Here is a 20210-nt window from a genome sequence, read left to right as displayed (position 1 = left end):
TTTAGCTAAATTTCAGGGTCCCTTTGGGGGTGAAATTCTGCAATTCTGCAAAGGAAAGTTATGGAAGTTACTCCTTATGCAAGTGGAAGTAGCTGTGAACCAGCAGGTACAGAGAACAGTGCCGTGTGTGTATGTCCAGCAGGAACTCTAGGCATGGAGCTACCCTTTCTTGAGCTACTTCAAGGGAGAGGTAATTCTTGGTGTGTAAATAGCATAAATACCAGTGTAGTAAAGAATTCTACTTGCATGAACATATGTACAGAGGGAATCTGCAGCCTTAGGCAGTGTGAAAAACACCATTCACTTTTGTTAAAATTTTAGAAGTTTTGTAGTAATGAAAATAGTAGTAAAAATTAGGACAATAAGAGACAATAAAAAGTAAAGAATTACGGACGTCCGTGTGCTTGACACTCTGCCACAAAGCACACCTTGCTAACAAAGAATTACCCCTTAAAAGCAATAGCCTTTTGCATATTCATATATCTCATACATTACTCAAGCCTTCCTTTCACACTATGGTGTTTCTGCTTAATTTTAACTTTCTCCCCTCATCTTGAAAATCGATCTTCTTGGTTCCTCGAAGTCTGAGTTTTCCTGATAAGGAGGTGATACTTCTTCTCTTGGGATCTCGGCGTCTGTTGCTGTTATCTCTATCCAGTTAGGATAATGTGAAGAATTTCTTGGTTATCCTTTCCATTCCTTGAGCTAGTAAAAAAAAGTATCTTACATCACATACTTTCTATTTTAATATTATGCTATAGCCTAAAACCTATATTTACCACACTGCTTAAAAAAGATTAATACAGCATAACTTTCCAACATAACACATATAGTATTCATTTTAATATTTGCGAAGAGCCAATATTGTAATACGTATCTATAACAAGCAGCATCTAAGCTGTGATTTTAGGGATCATCTTTCCATCTCTGGTGCTGTGCTGAAAAACTAACAGGTGCAAACCTCTCGGTTTTGGCTTCCTTACTGTGGCCACTTTGCACGTGGCTGCTTATGGGTGTTAGCCTCACTCCTCTGCCGGCAGCCACGCCAAGCCGTCCCGGAGAGAGGTAAATGCTCTTGTTCCAGGAGCTGCAACTTCTAGCCTTGCACTTAAGCTCAAAGCCGCTGGGATACAGGGAGGAAAGCCAAGCCACGCAGGGCCCTAGGGGTGGCGGCACTCTCCCGGCCTGAAGATCCCCCAGCCCCCCACCCAAGCATTCCGAATGAGGCAGTCAGGCTGCCACGGGGAGATGGCGCCAGGTAGCAGGCCAGAGGAGGGGGCTGGTGTCGCCGCTTCAGGGTGAGGGGCAGCAAGGCACGGCTAGGCTGCCCCGTACCCCCCCGCCCCAAGTCGGGAGCAGTGCCACGCGCCTCTTCCCCGCCTCCTCTTCAGCCTTGATCGAGACGCTAGAGGCTTCTCACGGCGGGAGGGAGCAGAGGAAATAAAAACAAGTGTGTGCGGCGCTGGGGGAGGGGGATCTCTGCTCCCGCTCCCCGGCCGAGCCGCCTTGTCCTGTCGCGGAGCCGGGAAAACAAGGTAAACTTTGTCGGCCGTCGTGATCCACGGGAATGAGAACGCGGCGGCGGGGGGCTTTCTTCCTGGTGGGGCGGAGGAGATTCGGCGGCGAAGAAGGGAGGGAGGCCCTTCGGCGGGCCGCGGGGCCGCCGCGGTGGGGATTGAGGGGATGCGGGGCCCCCACAGTCGCCGCTATCGGGTGCCAGGGCTCCGCGCTCTCCCCGGAGCGTGTTAGGGCGGGAAGGGCGCAGTTCCCGGTGGTGGGGCCGGGCGCGGGTTCGGGCAGTCTAGAGGGATTGGGAGCGCCGTCCACTGGGACAGTGTTCGGGAGTTCATGTTACCGGGAGGGTAGAGGTGGTAGAGCGCTGCCGCAGGGAAGGCAGGATGGCTCCGGGGCTGTGAGGGCCGTGCTGTCCGCACGCAGGCTCCGGCCGAGGGGGCGGGAAGGCGCTCCCGTATCTTTGTAGTCACGCTAGCTCTCTCTGCATGCTGGGCAACTTAGTGGCCGGGCACTGGCTTCTCTCTTAGGAAGTTACTTCAGCCTGTGGGTTTGTCAGGCAGGGAGACGCCCGGTCTGGGGCTGAGGGGCGTCCGCCAGCGGGGAGGTCCCCCCCTCCTTCCCCGCTTAGCTCGTCGTCCACAGACAGCCCTTGCTGAGGCTGCCCTGGGCCTCAGTACATCTGCTGGTGTGTGTGATAAATGGTGCTGGTTTTGGTACCCACCCAGATCTCTCCCGATGCCCAGCTTTTCTGAACTGTTGGCAGCGTCTTGCCATCACTGGCTAAAACTTCCAGATGCTTGAAGCCTTCTGATCACTTTCTTAAATAAATGATCCTTACTGAGGACCGATATTCAGAACCTTTGTATGTCTTCTCACAAACGTCCAGGTCTTGAGCAGCTTTTGGCATTGGTGCCGGCCAGTAGTGCAGGGTAGGCGGCTCAGGCTCCACAGCTGTGATCTTCCATGTCGGGTGGTCTCCTGAATGTTAGGGAGTTGCACCTTAACCAAGAGTCACATTTCCAAGTCTAGGATTAGGTGAGAAGGTGAGAACTACAGTATTTTCTGTACCTTGAATTTTTTATTTTGGAATGCTGCATGTATGTTCAACAGAGTGGTGGTTGGTTTTTTTTGTTTTGTTTGTTGTTGTTGTTGTTTTTTTTTTTTTAATGCTGAGAAGTACCTGGTGGTAGTCATTACATTTGTAATCACAGTGTTTAATTTCTATGAGGTTTGAAATGAAACAGAAGTAAAAGCTATAAGGACTTTGGGACTATTTTATGTAATATTTGATAGGAAATTTCCGTATGCTGGTCAATTTCAACTGATTACAAATGTCTTAAGCTGGCTAATTTTTAAAAGAAACAACTACAGTTAGTCTAGGCTCAGCAGGATTTTTGCATAAACGAATGAGATTTTCGATGAGGTTGAAGCTGTGAAAGAGAACCTCAGAAAGTAGTGAACCTATTGAAACCTAGGTTCTAGTGAACCTAGAAGAGAAGCTATTGAAAGTAGTGGGTTTTTCCTTCTACATAGGCAGAATTGGCTTTTTTTTGTGTAACTAAATTGATTACTTCTAATAACTCATGTTTATTGGAAGTTTTAATTAGTCACATAATTTGTTGGAAGTACATGTGCTCATGAATTAGTGGTGCATTACCAAGAGTTTTCTATGATTTAAGTTAAAACATTCTATTTCAGTTTAGATTGTGCATGTGCCCCAGGGAGTGATTATTTAGAGAAGGCAGTGGCCACAAGTAGTTTAATCCATGTTCCTTGCAATCTCTGATTTAATCCAAAGTACCTTTCTGCTGGTCACACTTTGTTTTACTAAAACAGCTGTGATATTTTTGGATATCATCACCATTGGCATTACCTTCTTTGGCCTGCTCTTACTTTCTGGTCGTTCAGAAAATATTTCTATCTCAAACACAGAACCCACAACAGGGATCTTTTTCATTCTCTCTCTGGGCTGCTTGCCAGGGAGGCATGTTAGTCCATTCCTCTGGGTTATCCGCCTCTTTGACTATAACCTCTATAGCTAGCAGATCAGAAGATGCCACTGAGACAGAGATATTATAAGGCAGAATATTGGAAAAATACAGCAATTTCTTTTTGCATTAGAAAAAGCTGATGGGGAGTCTCTTAATCTCTTTTGTCTGACTTCCCTTCTCTGAAAGTGACCATAATGACAGAGAATGTTGGTATTTTTGAGAGATGGGTGGCACTTATTTGGATAAAACCTTGTTAATATAATTACCTACGTGTCTCCTAAATATACTCTTTAACAAAAAGAGAGATGATAACTAAAATAGAGCAGTTCTGAAATTGCAGAATGGGTATAATGAAGGAGAATCAGTATAAGGAAATTATTTTAGAAGTCAGTAAAAATGCTATAGAAACTTAATAATTGGTTAGCATTTGATTTTAGGGCTTACAGTTCCATATTATTCCTGGTGAGAATTTCTAGTGGTGTTTTTCTGGCTGCCAGTTGAAGACTGGGATTATTAACTCATTTGCATTTTGGAAGGATCTTGGCTCAAATACAGGACTGAAAGTAACCAGAAGTTACCATGTCATAATGTATCAGCTACACACTTGACCTACTGCTGAAGAGTCTCTTGGAAAATACCTCTTGATGGAGACTCTCCAGCTGTGAAGGAAGATGTGTGATAGGAGAGGTGGGAGACAGGGAGTGAATGATTCAGCTTTTTGGTTTTGCTTTTTTTTTTTTTTTGAGTTTTGTTTTGGCTGTGCTGGGTTTTGGATCTTTTGTTCTGTTATTTCTCCTGGTCTTAGTACCTTTGTGGGTGGAAGGTGAGAAGCAAACCGAGTGACTGGATACCCTCTCTAAAAGTTAAGTTTGGTTTCTGCTTAGTTATTTCTTACACAGCAGGCCTGTAACAGGGATTTGTATGTAAGTATTTGCAGGTGTTTGGCAGCAAATTATTTTAGTGAGGGGTAGGGAAAGCAAGCATCTGGGAAATATCAAAGCTGTTAAAGGTTTCGGTAGGCCAACGTCCCCAAGCCTACCATTTGATGATGAATAAAAACTGAGTTTCAGAGAAACAGCCTGCAATATGATGTTTTACAGCTAGGGATAGAGCAGGCTGCTGTTTCTGATAAAAGACATACAGTATCAGCAGTTTGTTAAAAATTACATTTCAATTGCAAACATGACAGGAAAGCCCACCAGGTAAACAAAACCTAGCACATATTTTCAGAAAATCAGACGTTCCCAGAAGTACACAATACCCACAAAGATATTCTTTATAGCTGCTATTTCCGGGACACTTGACTGTTCAGAAAAGTATCCTGAATAAGTCACTATCACCCTGAGGTACGTCTGAAGTTTTCTTACATTTATGGTAGTGTGAGGAAGTCTGCAGTGATAATGGTAATACACTTAATGTGTATAAGTGCCCCCTCACCCTTTTCCCCCCACTTGATTTGGTAGTCTTCTGTATTGATGTATTTCACAATGTAACTGTGCTTTTAAAGTTGCTTTTTTCACAGTTTAAGAATATAACTGGATTTCCATACCCAGGACTTGTTAACTTCTGGAAGAGAGTATAGCTTTTCTGTGCTTGATTCAATAAGCCAGAATTTTCAAAATCTGCAGGGTCTGTTGTAGCGATCTGCCAGTAACAGGAAATTAACATTGCCTTGCTTCACAGGGATTAGGTGTCCACCTTTCTTTTGCTCACTACTCCCTCTCTCATCTTGCCTACCCCACCGTGCTACTATCTAATTACCCTGCAGGTACAGACCTTTATGATAACAGAATTGAAATAATGAATTGCTTGAGGCATAAGGTGGCAGATTGATATGCAGCAGTGTAATGGACAGATGTGTTGATGCAGCCTGCTTTCAGTGTACATCCACTGAAAAGGACCTGAGGAAATTGAGCAGCCTCAGAGATAGAGGAAGGGAAGATGCTGTTATATCTTTGTAGTTCGGTGAGCTTCACAGACCCTCTCTTAGCTTTGGGGATGTTAGAAAGAGGATGTGAATCCATTTAGGAATGTATTTATTTGTGATTTGGGGAATAATAAAAAGAATGGTGGTGTTTGGAGAACAGTCTATTAGGTTTTATATGTTCAGGAGAAACCTCTAGGACTTAGCTTTTAAACTTTTGGTCTTGCATTAATTTACTGAAAAAACAAAACTTTGATGGTGATACCTTTTAAGCCTTAACCATGAAACAAACAAAAAGCAGGGTAGAGAGCATCTTTTTTCCTCCCAACTTGGTCAAATCTATATGCTTGCAGATGGAGTGAAAACGTGATAGTAGACATCTGATTTTACTTTCAATTAAAATGCTGTATTATGGTTTTTCTTGAAGGATAATTTTAGTTGGGGAAACTATGGAATCCTGTGATGCGAGTTTGAGCTCTTTTCAATTCAAGGAAGAATGTACATTAGACCATATATAAAATTTTCAATGTACTATACTGCCTTGTGTACCTTGCATACAGTATCTCAGACTCAATGCTTTGTAAGCATATTATCATTGATCAGTACAAGAACTGTATTTACAGCTGTCTTTTTAGTTGAAGTAAAATGGGTGGCCTCTCTTCTTCAATAGGTCTTTCTGTACTTGTTCTTTTTTTGCAGCTAGTACTACTAAAATTCTTTTGAGGAGATAAGGTAAAAAGAAATTGCTAGTATCTAATTTGATGAGGGATATTTATATTTGTGTAATATTGCCTTGTTGTATACCAGGGTCTCTGCTGAAATATTTTCTCTATCAGTGTTTCTTTGTGTCATATAAAACATGTTGCACCTCTTATCTTTTGGCAGACAAAAATGTCAGGTTTTTCCAAGGCTTCTTAGTTGCCAAAATAGGACATTTTTACATCCTAATCATCTTTATTCATCTCAGTTAGTGCATTTTGGGGGCTTTTTTTGTGCACTCAGGTTTCCGCATCTCTTGGTTTAGTGATTCAGCAAGTTGCTGCAGTTGAAAGTGACCCAGGAGAACACTTTGATCTGGCTTGCCATCTGTTCTCTGGAGAGGAGGAAGAAGGCCCGGAGAGCTGTGTTCTGCATTCTGCACCTTCTTTCATGCTGGTCAGTGTCAGGATGCTGCTGTTGCTTCTTGTCCTTGCATAAGTGGGTACATCCTCCTTCTCCAGTCCTCTGGCAGCAGTAGTGTCAGTCACTCAATCCTCTGATATACTGAGGTTTTTTTCCTGTTTCAGGGCTGTGGCTGTGTTTGTAGTGGTTAGCAGAGATAGCTTGCTGCTGTTAGATAAGTTGGTAGTTTAGCAACATAGGGGGAATTGAAGGCAACCCACTGGTGCTGGAATCTGACACTAGATCGTTGTAGTAAATAATCCACTATTCAGAGAGCCAAGAAAAGACAGATACCACAGCACTGTGTTTGGGTGCTCATGTGCAATCTGGAAGAAAAGGTGAGAAGGAGCTTGAAGGCGAGCCTCCCACATTAGAGGACAGTGTACTGGCTTATAGGTCTTCCAGTATGCCTTGTAGTATGCTGTACATGCAGATTATCCCCTTCCTGCTTCAATGCTTTAGGATGAAGAGCAATGGCTGTAACAGGAGAGACTGAGATGTGCTCAGGTCAGGCATTCCTGACTGTTTTATACCAACCACAAGCTAGTGGATTGCTCCATTAGATAGAGGTTCCAGAGATGGATGGTTTGTAATGCCTAGCTTTAGCAGTGTTAGATTCTGTACCACATTGTGAGCATCCTTGTCTTCTGCCTCTCATGGAGCTAGTGAAGAGGGAGACATATCTGTGTTCCACAGCCTGGTGTGACTTTTACCCTAATTGTAAATGGGTTAGTCATGGAAATACAGCTTTTGTGCATGCAAGCTTTTGATGAATGGATGATAGTGACTTGCTACAGGATACTTTTCTAACAGTCTGTGTCCTGGAAATAGTAGCTATAAAGAATATCTTTGTGGGTATGGTATACTTCTGGGAACATCTGGTTTTCTGAAAATATGTGCTAGGTTTTGTTTACCTGGTGGGCTTTCCTGTTGTGTTTGCAATTGAAATGTAAATTTAAACAAATTGTTGATATTGTATGTCTGCCAGGTTACGGGTGATTTGCTGTTTTTTAATTTACTATATATACATGAAGAAACTTTAGCTGCCTGGATTTTGGTAACAAACTGTTCCCTCTGGCTTTGATAAATGTGTTGTTACCTGATTATAGCTAATAAACACATAGACTGTTGTGGTGGTCAAGAAATGAGAACCTAGGTCTATGATTTAATGAATTGCCGTTGATTTTAGTATGTAATCAATTTAATTTGTGCTTGAAAAACCTCTGAAAATGCTTCCTTTAAGAACACAAAGTATTTCACTAAGTTAGAAATAAGTAATTCCTGAGGCATGTAATCTTTTTTTCTAGTCATTCAATTATTCTTGCAGTTATCAGCCACACTCAGTCTTTAGGACTAGTTTTATTTTCAGTTGAGATGGATTTGATTTGGAAGATGAAAAGTCAAGTACAGCCTATTACTGCAGGTTCTGGGAAACCTGGCATTTCAGTAGGTTAGGGTGTTTAAGATCAAACTGGGGGAAAATGCAGGGTTTTTTTAAGAAGACTGGATTTTAAGTAATAAATGTTTGGAGTAGTAGATTTCAACTGAACCACTGAGATTGTTATTAGCCTGTTTCCTAAAATTTCTGTCTATTCTCTATTGGTGCTTTGGTCTAGCCCCAGTATTGGATTTTTTTTTTTTACCTGTAAGGTTATAAACATTTAAAAAAACTCCTGCTATTCTGTTATAGCTGCTCTTGCTCTTTGAGTATGGTTTGTGGAAATAAAACTGTCTTTCAAATATCAGCAATATGCATGTTTCAGAAGTGCATCTTCAATCCATAAGTAAATTATAGCACATAAATATGGGCAAGTCTTTACATATTTCCTTTATGACTGTGGAAACAAATGACTGACAATTCTGTGCTTTTTGTAACTTTGCAGGCATTCCCTTTCAGCAGGTATTCAGCAGTGGCCTTGCTGCAGTTGATACCAGCTGTTCTGTAGTTTTGAGGTCTTATTGTATTTGAGAGCTTTTTGTATTGTGCAGTATTTTGTGGATGCTAGTATTCTTTTTGTCTAATTTCTTTCTGTCTTATATACTGTGGTTACATAAAATATTTTGGTGCTGCCCTTCTGCTCCTTTACCTGCCTGCCTTCCAAAAGTATATTTAAATGTGAATGCTCGAATCTTATGTTAAGATTTGTCTGTCTATATTAAATTGCATATGTTGTTTCAAGACACTTAATGATGGGCCAGAGGAGGAATTAGTTTTAGTTCTGGCTTGACACTTAATATTCTGCCATAGATTTCTTGCCTTTTGAAGCTTAAAAATTCTGCCTTTTCAGTCTAATATTGTGCTTTGACTTCTGTACTGCTTTCTGGAATATGCTTAATTTGTGATATTTTTCTCCCCCCTCCCCCACCCCCAGCCTTGGTAAGCACTGGACTTTTCTCCAAGGAGTAGCTTTCCGGACGCGCAATAGTTTTATTGTTAGCATTGATGAAATGCATCATAAGATTTATAGTTCCCTCTAGGAAATGAACCTGTGCAAGAGTAGCATGTCAAAATCTTTTAGCTTTTGAGGGGAGTATTCTTTTGTTTAATATCTGCTCTCTCTGCTATGCAGAGGTAATTTGAAGAAAACAAATTTTAAAAAAAATTGCAGTTTTAACTTTTTAATTCTATGTCATTAAAACACTTTGACTGTTCCCCGTGTGTATACATGCTGTTACTGTATTTTATTTTGAAATGCAGATGCTCATTCTACCCTGAAAAGAGAATAGCTGTTCTCCTTGTATGTTAGGGTAATAAAGTGTATGAACAAGCTGACCTTTACCAAAAGCTAGAGACATAATGAGGCACCCCAGCTTTCATTATGGTCTGCAGGAGATAATATGCCTCTTACCAAGAAAGAGGATTTGGTGGCTAATTAGGAAAGAGTGGCTGTGTTCAGCTGTGACGTCTTGAATCTACAAGTACAGAACAGTACTTGTGAGGAAAACCAGGACTGAAGCATTGATTCTCAGTCTAGCTTAAGACTATAGATTCAAAATGGTCAATCATCATGTGGTGCAGGATCACGTTGCTAGAAGGAACTGATAAACAATCAGAAGAATCTTTGAGAATTGTTTTCTAATGGCTTGTGCCTATTTGTGAAGAAGGCAGCCCCTAGTTGAATTAACACTTCATATAAAAGATCCAGTTATCCTGGTTAGTACCTTTAGCTGTGTGCTTTCAAGTGAGACTACGTCCCCTGCAGGTGTGAGATTTTGTGAAAACATAGTTATTCTGCTTAATGTAGAAAACTTGGTTCCGCTGAGCTGGACTGAAATGTGAGTAAAGCCATATTGGTTGTGCATGGCCTGGTTTTTGGTAGCGGGGGGTCACAGAGGTGGCTTCTGTGAGAAGCTGCTAGAAGTTTCCACCATGTCCAGCAGAGACAATCCCTGATGGGTCTGAAGATGGACATGCCTCTTGCCAAAGCTGGGCCAATTAGAAATTATGGTAATGCCTCTGTGATAACATATTAGAGAAGAAAATCAAAACAAAGTGGGGGCACAGTGTTTTTCTATCCAGAGAAGAGGAGGAGGTAAGAACATGTGAGGGAAACAACATGGAGACACCAAGGTCAGTGAAGAAGGAGTGGGAAGAGGTGCTCCAGGTGCCAGAGTCAAGATACCTCTGCAGGCTGTGGTGACTGATGACCATGGTGAAGGAGCTGTGCCCCTGCAGCCCATGGGGATCCACGGGGGATGCAGAGATCTGCAGCCCGTGGGGGAGGTGCTCATGCTGGAGTGGGTGGATGCTTGGAGGAAGCTGTGATCCAGTGGGAAACCCAATGGAGAGAGGGGGTCCCTGCTTCCAGGCTGGAGCAGCCTGTCCTTGGAGGACTGCACCCTGTGGAAGACTCACCGATGCTGCAGCAGTTCTGGGAGGACTCTGTTCTGGGAGGGATTCACGTTGCAGTGGTTTTGGGAATGCTGCTGCTCATGAGATTGGAGCCACATTGGAGAAGTTAATAGAGAACTGTGTCCTGTGGGAAGGAACCCCATGGTCTCACAGTTGAAGGACTTCTCTCCCTGGGCAGTGGAAGATCTGGGGTGATGAACTGACCAAAACTCTGCCCCTTGTCTCTGTGCACTGTCAGTGGGAAGGAGGGAGGCATCGGGGGAAAAAAGTGGTATTAAGGGCTTATTTTACTTCTCATTATCCTCATCTGATTTTATTAATAATAAATTTACTTTGTACCTCTAAATTGAGCCTGTTTTGCCCTTGGAGTGTCTTCTTCCAGTCCTTACCTCATGAACCCTTTGCCCAGCTGTAGGAGGGTGAGTGGGTGACTTTCATGGGTGCCCGGCGTTTGGCCAGTGTCAAACAACGACAGTATTCAGGGTAATCATTCTAATGTCAAAGACTTTATTGCTCTGGGAGGGACAGGAGGGATATAGTATGTGTGAATGGGGGGTGGTGAACATTCCTGAAGGGGATTAATTTTGAGGTGACTTAGATGTTTTGATCCTTGCCATCTGCAGGCTGGCTTGTTTTAGCTTGCTAATATAGGGATAGCAAATTCCCACCTTCCTTTTATGTTTGAAAAATTGCTTATAGCCCACACATGACTCTGTAATTGGGGAGGGATTGTTCATTCTTGCCTGCTGGAAGACATTTTTCTGTCTGCTGACATAGAGTTCCAGACTAGATGGAGATAATGCAAGAAGAATGTAGATGGGAAGCAAGGCTGCACAACTCTTGAAGAAATTGACACTAATTGTCCAGAACAACATCATGTGTTCTGCAGGATGAGGGAAGTAAAATTGCTCAGTAGCACTCTGAGCCTCCTCTGTAGTATTTAGCTACTGTGTAGGGTGTAGGAAAATTTAGTGAGTGTAGGAAAATTTTATTTATTGACAATCCACAATAGTTCACTCTCATGAATATGTTTTTCTTGTTTATTTCAACTTCAGACCTCTTAAATGTGGGTAGAAGGGATCATATACATGGGCAAGGGGCTGGTGATGGCAAATTTTATGCTCCGCTTCTCAACCAAACATCTTAAAGACTGTTAAGCTTGTTCTCTGTTGAACTTGTATTGCCCTGCCTCCTCCTTGCTCTTTTTTAAGTCAAGATTTTCCAAAAGAATGAGGATTTTCTTTGCATTGAATTTTCTCAGAATTCTGCTTGGGTGCTTATCCTGCAGGTAAGATAGCACTCATCAGGTTACAGAGAGATTTAATCCCTTACCTCTTCCCCCCACCGGAAGACATTTTCAAAAGTTTTTTATGTGCGCATGTGTCATTTGGAACTTTTTGTCTCTCTGAGGGTATTTATTTCTTGTTGAGGTAGGAACTAGTAGCATGTGAGTCAGAGTCCTGGCATAAGCTTATAGGTTTTTTTTTACTGGAATTTCCCCCAGTGTTGCTTCTACATTCAAAGATTTTATGAGTTTGTTTTGGATTGGGATCACTCTCTGATTATTTTAAGATCTCTCAGAATTTTGTTCAGAATTGTGTTTGATAAAGGCTGTTTTCTAGGATGAATAAATGTAGTCTGTCCAGCTTTGGTAAGATGATTTACCCTGATGCTTTTGTAGTTTGTGGCTCATTCTAGGTGCATTGGGTCCTAAGGAAAGAATATTAAGCACTCTTCTCACTCTTCTCACCCACTTCACAGAGGTCTTTTTAAAAGAAACCAGGGGCAGTTGAAACCTCCTGAACACTCACAGTGACTGTCACCTGCTGGTAGCTGGTAACTGGGCCTCTGCTAACAGGAGATTGTGTATTTGGGGTTAAATTTGAGTAAACTGGATTTGGGTTTTTTTTGTTTTTTTTTTGGGGGGTTTGGGTTTGAGAGACCTTGGGTGATATAGTAGTATTAAAAAAAAATAAAAGAATTGGCAATTCTGCCATCTGCCACCATTTTTGAAGAGCAGTAAGTGGTTTCTAGTAATTGAATCGCTTTCTTAACAAATGTCTCTTTAAGAAGCTGATGACTAAAGCAAGTTGAGTGAGTCAAAGAGCATAAACTGTGAAATGCCTGAAAAAATGATTTTTTTTTGAGGACTGTATTAGATATTAGCACTTATTATAGGAGGACCTCTGGGACACCTTGGAGGATAATTTTTTGTTGCTGTCTCTGTGGAAGTATTTGCTTCTAGATTTAGATAGGTCAGTCAGTAGTGAAGAGGAAGTCTTAGCATAGGTCATGATGCAAGTAAGCATTGCAGTAGATTATAAGCTGTATAAGCTTATGCTGACTGGAATGCTTCGAAATGATGGCATGAGTTGGACAACTATGAGTCTAAATTCCAGGTCATCTGATTCTGCTAGAAATTTTCACTTAGATGACCTTGTAGGATCACCTTGCTTTCCTGAGACTGAGCTCACTGGAACACTGAATCTCACTTCAAGCAGCCTGATGTTTGGAGGATGCTTCACATAAACCAAGAAGTCTATAAGGGGTTCTCTCCTTTTCACAAAGCACATTCAGTCACAGTGAGACAGTTAAACACAGCCATCCTTCAAGAGGCAGAGTAATAGAAAGATAATAAATTTTCTGCAAAGGGTTGCCATGACAAAGACATATCATTTAGTCTGAAGACATCTCTCTGTACTCACAGCACCTGCTAGCAGTAAGAGCAAAAAGGGCATCTCTGTGTTGTGGTACAGGAATTATAGAATTAATAGATTGTGTATATGTGCATGTTTTGCATGGAAAAGATTAATTTGTCATGGTTGGGTGAATAGAATACAGTAGTTCAGGTTATGAAATTGCAGAATTTGTTTTGGCTTATCTTTAAAGAATTTTATCACTTATTCTAAGAAAAATACTTCATCCTTTATTTGCTTGCAAAATGGTATTTCTTTGTTATAAATTTCTGCGCTAGTATTGATGTCTTACTACCTGTTCTATCAGCAGTAAATTTTGGTTTCCAGAGTTCGAGCTGCTATCATATATAAACACAGTATGCTTGTGACTGTATGGAGGACTTGGAGACAGATTGGAGTCTCAGGTTCACATGGTGAACTGTGGTGTGTTAGGTTATTCAAGGTGGTGAAAGAATAACTGGAAGGCAAAAAGGTGGACAATTAATTTCAGGTAGGGGAAGGTGACAGCTGCAGTCAGTGTAATAACAGGCTGTGAATTGAACTTTAGCTGAACTGAACATTAGTTTGCACAGCTGTCTGGCATTTTGTTTTCCTTTACACATTTCCCCCTGTGGCGCCACCCTTCCTTTTGCCCCCTGTAAAAAATTCAGACCAAGTGGGATCTGATACAGATGTGAAATAAAATGTTGCCTTCATCTCTGTTAATAACATTGGGAAGCTTTTTCAGATGCTTTGGTTAACATTTTTATTTCTCACTTAACTGCTTTTTTGATGTACAGAGGGGAAATGGATATGCTTAGAGCATACCTATGTGGCTGTCTAGGGGTTAACTGCTATTTAAAAATTTTTTTAGTGAGGGAAAAAAGGTTTGTAATTCTAGTGAAGTATTTTTGGAATTTGCCCTGTCAGTTAGAATATTTCACTAATTGAAGCAACCCTTTATTTAAAACAGGCTCACAACAATTCTTCTGGAGAATTGGCTTGTGGGCAAACTGAGGTACGTTCATTCATCAGTGATTCAACATATTTTATATGCTGATGTTTCTAAGTAATGTTTTTAACTTGGAAGAACGTAATCACATCTGTGCATTCCTTGTGGTTTCTCTGCTGCTGAGGGCTGCATCTTATAAAAAATTTTACTGCCTTACAATCTTGTGTGTAGTGAAAATTAACAAACAAAACAAGCATATAGTCATAGGCTCTCTTTGGCTGTTAGTATCAGGTTTGTTTGGCAACATTAAGACATTTTAAATCTTTGCTGGAAGAATACTATGAAGAGGCAGGTCTCTCTTTTCTCCTTTCTCTTCTGTATGCTCTTGCTTGGGAGAACAGTGTGTATTCAGAATGTAGTTTGCTCAATATGCTTGTATGTGTTTGTAGGAAAGTGAGTTATTGTTTGGAAATTCTGCTTTTGCTGTAAGGGAAAGGACAGGACAGGGCCTATGTTGATATACAGCTACAGTTGAAAAATTTTACAAATTTTCCTGCCCTAAATTGCATTATACAAAGAAAGTCACATAATTCTACAAAGGTCAACATACAAATCTTGAGTAGCTAACTGTACACTTGCAGGTGGTGTTTTCCCAGTACTGCAGAATCTGTGCTTGTTCTTAGTTGCTTAGTTTTGTCAAATGACTTGCTGCTTGTTAAGAAGTCTACTTTGCCAGATAAAAATATTTTTAAAGAGTAAAACCTCTAACCATCTGGCTTTTTGGACTTGGTAGCTTTTTCTGGAAAGATTACCTCTTCTTCATTAATAGATGATTGCAGATGCACCTCAGATTTTGACAAAACAGTATTTGTGCTTTCCCTTCACAACATTTATAAAAATACCAGCCTGCAGATCTGCCTTGTAAACAGACCTGCAAACAAACATGTCCAGGCAATAAAGATGCTTCAGAAGTTGTAGTTGATTTCAACAGCAGTATTGATACACTACATGATATACTCTGTAATAATGAAAATGTTAGCAAATAATTGGATGTCAAAACTAACTAAGCCTTTTAAATAAGCATTCAGTGGTCTCACATGTTTTTTAGTATTAATTTCCATGAAATTTCAGATTTTGGCAAGTGCATAACGGGACTATTGCTTTGGTAAATTGTCAGAATCCAGGAAATTCCTCTGGCTGCCCTAGAGGACTCGAGCCCCTGCCAGGGGGGCTCAGAGACCTTGGTACAGAGTCCAAGACCCCTGTGCCTTTGATCTTGACCCATGAATCAAATTACCACCTTTATATGCAGAATTACAAGTCAAGAGAGTTTAAGTAGAATAATAGTTTGTCACGGGGTGAAAAAATAGATTTTTGAGGTTTTTAGAATGGGGGCTCAGGGTCCCAAGATAGAGGAATTTGGGCGTGCCTTGTCCCTTTTCCTTCTTCTTCCTAGCCTCTATGTTCTGAGTGATGGTGGCACTTTTAGATTGGTTTAGAGTAGAAGCTCACTGTCTAACATAGGTGATAGGTATTGGGAAGTTATTGTAAATAATCTACACATAGTTTTTAGTATAAAAAGATGACACCGCCTCTGAGGCGGTCAGTGTGCCTCAACCCGACCTGCCAGACAGACCTCGGCGGGTCAGAGAAATAATTTTATAGATAAGAATCAATAAACAACCTTGAGAACGGGAATAGAAGAGTTCTGACTCCTTCTTTGACTGCTGGGCTGGGAAAAGAGACTTTCTAATGCATCTCGGGGTCACTCTGACCAGCAAAGATTATGGGAGTAAATTGCTGTGATCTAGAAAATTACTTTATTTGAAGAATCTGTTCTAGAAGTGCTTTCTGGTTTTTTTTTTTTTTTTTCTGTGGGGCAGAAGGAGTAGTAACTGCTCTCATAATGAAACCCTCTAAAAGTGCAAGAAAAAGAATCTAACCAGTGATAAAGTAGAAACTATGAAGGCTTTAAAGGAAACTTTTTTTCTGAGAAAAGAGTAAAAAAGCAGAGTACTTTTTCTGTGTACCAATCTGAAAGTACCCTTGGTGCTACAGATGTGAATGGAAATTGAAGATCCCTGATGAAGGGATACTGATGAGATTGGAGAGTATTTGATAAGAATAAGGGTTTGTGGAGCTTTGTTGTTGGTAGAAGGAAGAAGTTGGTGTTTCAAGTGCATTCTTTGGGCCTTTGAAAAGGATCATGAAAATCAAGTTAGGCATGTGTCTTGGTGAGTTTTTCTTTACTTGCTGTGGTAAGAGATCCTGATTTTAGTGCCTGAGAAATAACCAGAATAGCTATTTAGAAATTTAAAGTGTGTCGTTTTTTGAGCCAAAAGAAAAGAGCAGGTTAGTTGAGTTAAGCAACAATTGCATTTTATGTCATTTTCTTGATGTAATAGTTTTAACTCTTTGTCCTTGGGCGAGTGTCCAGGTTAATCAGCTACAGAGCAGGCACTGTATAATAACTCCATAAATGTCTCTTGTGTTTGATTTCCATTTCCACAAGAGCTTTAGATCTTGTAGCTGAATGTGATCCTTGTACTTACGCCATTTTACATTATTCTGGTTCATTCATATGGTAGAGGAGAGGAATTAAAGTTCCAAGCCTCAGGCCAGAAACAACAAATCTTTTCTTGGCTGGATGAGAACATAGAATGGTCCCAGTTCGTTGCAGCCTGCACTTGTCAGTGACCTGAATTGATGAAATTTGTCAAGACGGCTATTTTCTTGTACTCTTGCTAGAGGTAAACATTTGAATGGGAATAGTGAACTGAAAAGGTGGAGACCATTTGGACAGGCAGGCAAGGGTGTTATCCCATCTCCAGCCTGTGACTGAAGTGACGGTGAAAACGATTATTAATAAGGTGAGATTAAGTGTAACTTAATTAAAATTCTTTTATGTATAAAAATCTGAGGTTCAGCAGAAGTAGGTATAATTATGGTTATTGGCTTGCTATTGATGCATTCTTTTACTGTAGCATGGTACACTTTGCTGCTAAATATTTCTTCCATTTGCTCTCTCAAATAGAGGTAAGGTTGAACTTGATATGGCAAGTGCTTTCCCCTTCATGTCTGCCAAAGCCTGAATAGCCTACTTTCCACAGTACTGATTCAAGTACCAGAGTGTAAAGGATGGTTAGAGCTGGAAGCAGTGTGCAGATTGGAAGAGCCTTATTTTGTTGTTTGTCACAGTAAGCAATGTGTCTGTTAACCATCAGGTGAACACTGATTCCTCCTTAGCATTTTTAAAAATTGTTGTGCATCATGAAAATGTTGTTGTAATATAGATGACAGTTTTAACCAGGAAGTTTTGACACTAATGCTTGCTGTTTTTTGTTTGTTTGGATTTTTTTTTTTTGTGTGTCATTCAGATTCTTTATTAAAAATACAAACCTACCTAGTACCTACACTATCTCAAAGTTTCCTCTGATTTGTTTAGGTGGTGGGTGTGGATTCTGTATATTATCTGTGGTTAGTAACAATAAGGGAATATGATCAAGGCTTTGATCCAGTATACTGCTTTAACAAGAAACACTTATGTTCAGTGGTCAGTACCACCAATCGTGTATTATCAAAAAAAAAAAAACAAACCCAGAAGGTATGCAAAATCTACATTTCCAAGTAGAGTGTTTTTCATCAGCTTGTGTTTTTTGAGATCACACAGGAACACCAGGATAAATGCAAAATAAATGACTAACCACAAGTTGTCTGCTCTCCAGTGAAAGTAATGAATTTGCATCCCAGAGCAAGACTATTGAGTAAACATTTCTGATTTTTGGAGTGGCACTTATCATATATAATTTTTTGTAGAAGTCTGTGTAATACTAGTTAGATTGTCTTTCCTGAAAATGGTTGATTATAACTTGATGGAAAAAAATTGTCAAAGCTTCAGTAAAAGAGCAGGAAAAAGTGAAACTAGATGTTGTGAAGGAAATTAGGCTTTACCCAAAAGTGCACAGTGGAGATTTTAGTTTTCCACATGAGGTTCACTCCTGCTTCCTAAATTACTGAATAAAAATTTTTGTAAGCAAAAAATGTTTCTATTTTAAGTTGTTATATAAAACATGTTGGTTTAGATTACTGTTTGGAATAGTCTAAAATAAAAATATAAAGAGGAAATAGATAAGGACATAATTCCCGGCATAAACACAGAGTGTTGTTTTCAATATGACTTACTATCATTAGTGCAGATGGTAATCTGTATAGGATTGCTTGTTTAACTAGAGCTGCTTGCACACTGAAACAGGAGTGTTTGGAATACCATTACTTCTAAACTAGAGGAATAAATTGAAGTACCTGCTTTGGTGTGGAGAGTGAAGGTGTTGAATGAAGATGTTTTGGCCACAGATGCTGGTCTGCGCTCTTGTTAGATGCTGGTCTACGCTCTTGTTACACTGCACTCTTGCTTAGTGTAACTCCAGCCTTTCAAAGTATAACAGCCAGGTAGACTTCATGCAGTCGCTAATAGTGTCTTTGTCAGTAGGTCTTATGAGCCATGCTGATGGCCTGGGTTAAAATGAAGTAGGTAAATAAGGATGTGTGTGGGGAGAGGAGGAAACTGAACTGAGATTGCCATTTCTTCAATCCTGCCTGAATACCTTTAATGAGATCTTCCTGCGGACTTGGAAAGCTTGTTATCTTCTGCTTTTGAAGATGCAACGGTCTGACTGATGACCTCCCTGATAAATGCACTTTCAGTGTTAATTCTTCCTTAGTACAGCAGCTGCTGAATGCAGATATATATGCAGCGTGCAGCTGTCAACTTCCTTACCTCTGTGTACTTCTGTCCTGGATGCTGATTTTTTTCTGGAGGATAGTGGGTAGAAAAGATATATCTGTAAGATATCACTTCTGTGCTGCACACATTACCTGCTTGAAGTGCTAAATTGTATATGTATTAATGTAGCACACTTGCCTCAAGCAGGATTGTTAGGGTAGGAGAGCAAACTCAAGCTTTGAGCCTAAATGAAATGGGTAAAAATACTCACTACATTAGTATCAGTAATATTTCTTCTACTTCTTCATGACTGATTTAGTGACATACGTCTTCATTCCTCTCAGCTGTTTTTCTTCTGACCAGTGTTCTGACACATAGCTGCTTTCTGTCTGTCCTTTCTCTAGTGCAGGTCTGACCTCTTCTTTTGCTTTCTCTCCTTTCTCTGCAGAACTTGGTAAATTTCCTGGTTATTCCTTGTTAGATTGTTCCTAGTTGTTTCCATGGGAGATTTCCTGGTTGAGTGTTTTGTGATTTTTGTTTTAAATTATTATTTTGTTTGTTTTTGTTGTTTTTAATAGCTGGTTCTTACCACATCAGAAATTGCTACAAGAGAACTCTTGGTAGCTCTTTGGTATTTGGCCTTATATCTGCATTATGTCACAAGAGGGTTTCATTGCACATTGCTGCAGTCCTTTGTTCCTTCTGGAAACGGTCTCATTAGGGACTATCAAGATAGACGAAACATGCATGTAAACTCAATGTGTTTGTGTACCTGCAAGAATTCATCTGCAGGTATGATTGGAAACATCATTTGATTTGATTGGAAAAGATTTGATTAGAGATTCTGTGTGTAAGATGATTTTTAAAAAAAATGGTTAGCTGGCAACATTTTGAGGGTAGATGCCTGATGTATTTGAATTGTAAATTTTCTTACGCTCTTCTTTTTTTTTTTTTTTTCCTGTTAGCAGAATAAACCAGGTATGTTCAGATATGGCCTTTTCCCCCCTGTTATTTAAATACATGAATTCTAGTCTTCAGCTGTCTAGTTCTGACTATGTGGGAGTTCCATTCCAGTCATTATGTAATAAAAGCAGTATTATAGTCTCAGAGAAGACAAGGTCAGTTCATTTAAAAAAGAAGAAAAATAGCCGTTGACAAACACTGAAATTTTATGAAAAGTGAAGGATAGTCCTTTGCTGCTTTCAGACATTTCCTTTCTGTGGTATTTTCCCATACAAAACAAATGTTTGCTTGTCAATGAGATGAGGATAAAATAGACAAGCTTTTGAGTGTCTGGAGTAATGATTGTCTTAATGGACTGTCCATCTGTCTCCTAATTGCTATTCTGCTTATGTAGATGCATGAGCAGTGGAGAAATGGAGGTGTTGAAACAAAAATGCAAAGAAGTGATGAAAT

At 40.3% G+C, this 20210-nt stretch overlaps 1 protein-coding gene across 12 annotated transcripts in view; it reads left to right on the top strand.

Annotated features, from left to right (window-relative positions):
• Positions 1 to 1093: 1093 nt before the first annotated feature.
• Positions 1094 to 20210, top strand: part of TNS3 (tensin 3) — a 197588-nt gene continuing 178471 nt past the window's right edge. For 7 of the 12 annotated variants that reach the window (XM_030971044.1, XM_030971040.1, XM_030971034.1 and 4 more), the window contains exon 1: positions 1095 to 1535. The gene's annotated coding sequence lies outside the window, so the exon portion shown is untranslated. Of the gene's footprint in view, positions 1536 to 14092; positions 14138 to 20210 lie in introns of all 12 variants that reach the window. The other 5 variants (XM_030971043.1, XM_030971032.1, XM_030971037.1 and 2 more) reach the window with 3 other exon arrangements.

Source organism: Camarhynchus parvulus, chromosome 2 (genome assembly GCF_901933205.1).
Source record: "Camarhynchus parvulus chromosome 2, STF_HiC, whole genome shotgun sequence".
Lineage (NCBI taxonomy): Eukaryota > Metazoa > Chordata > Aves > Passeriformes > Thraupidae > Camarhynchus > Camarhynchus parvulus.
This window is presented reverse-complemented; position numbering and strand designations above follow the sequence as displayed.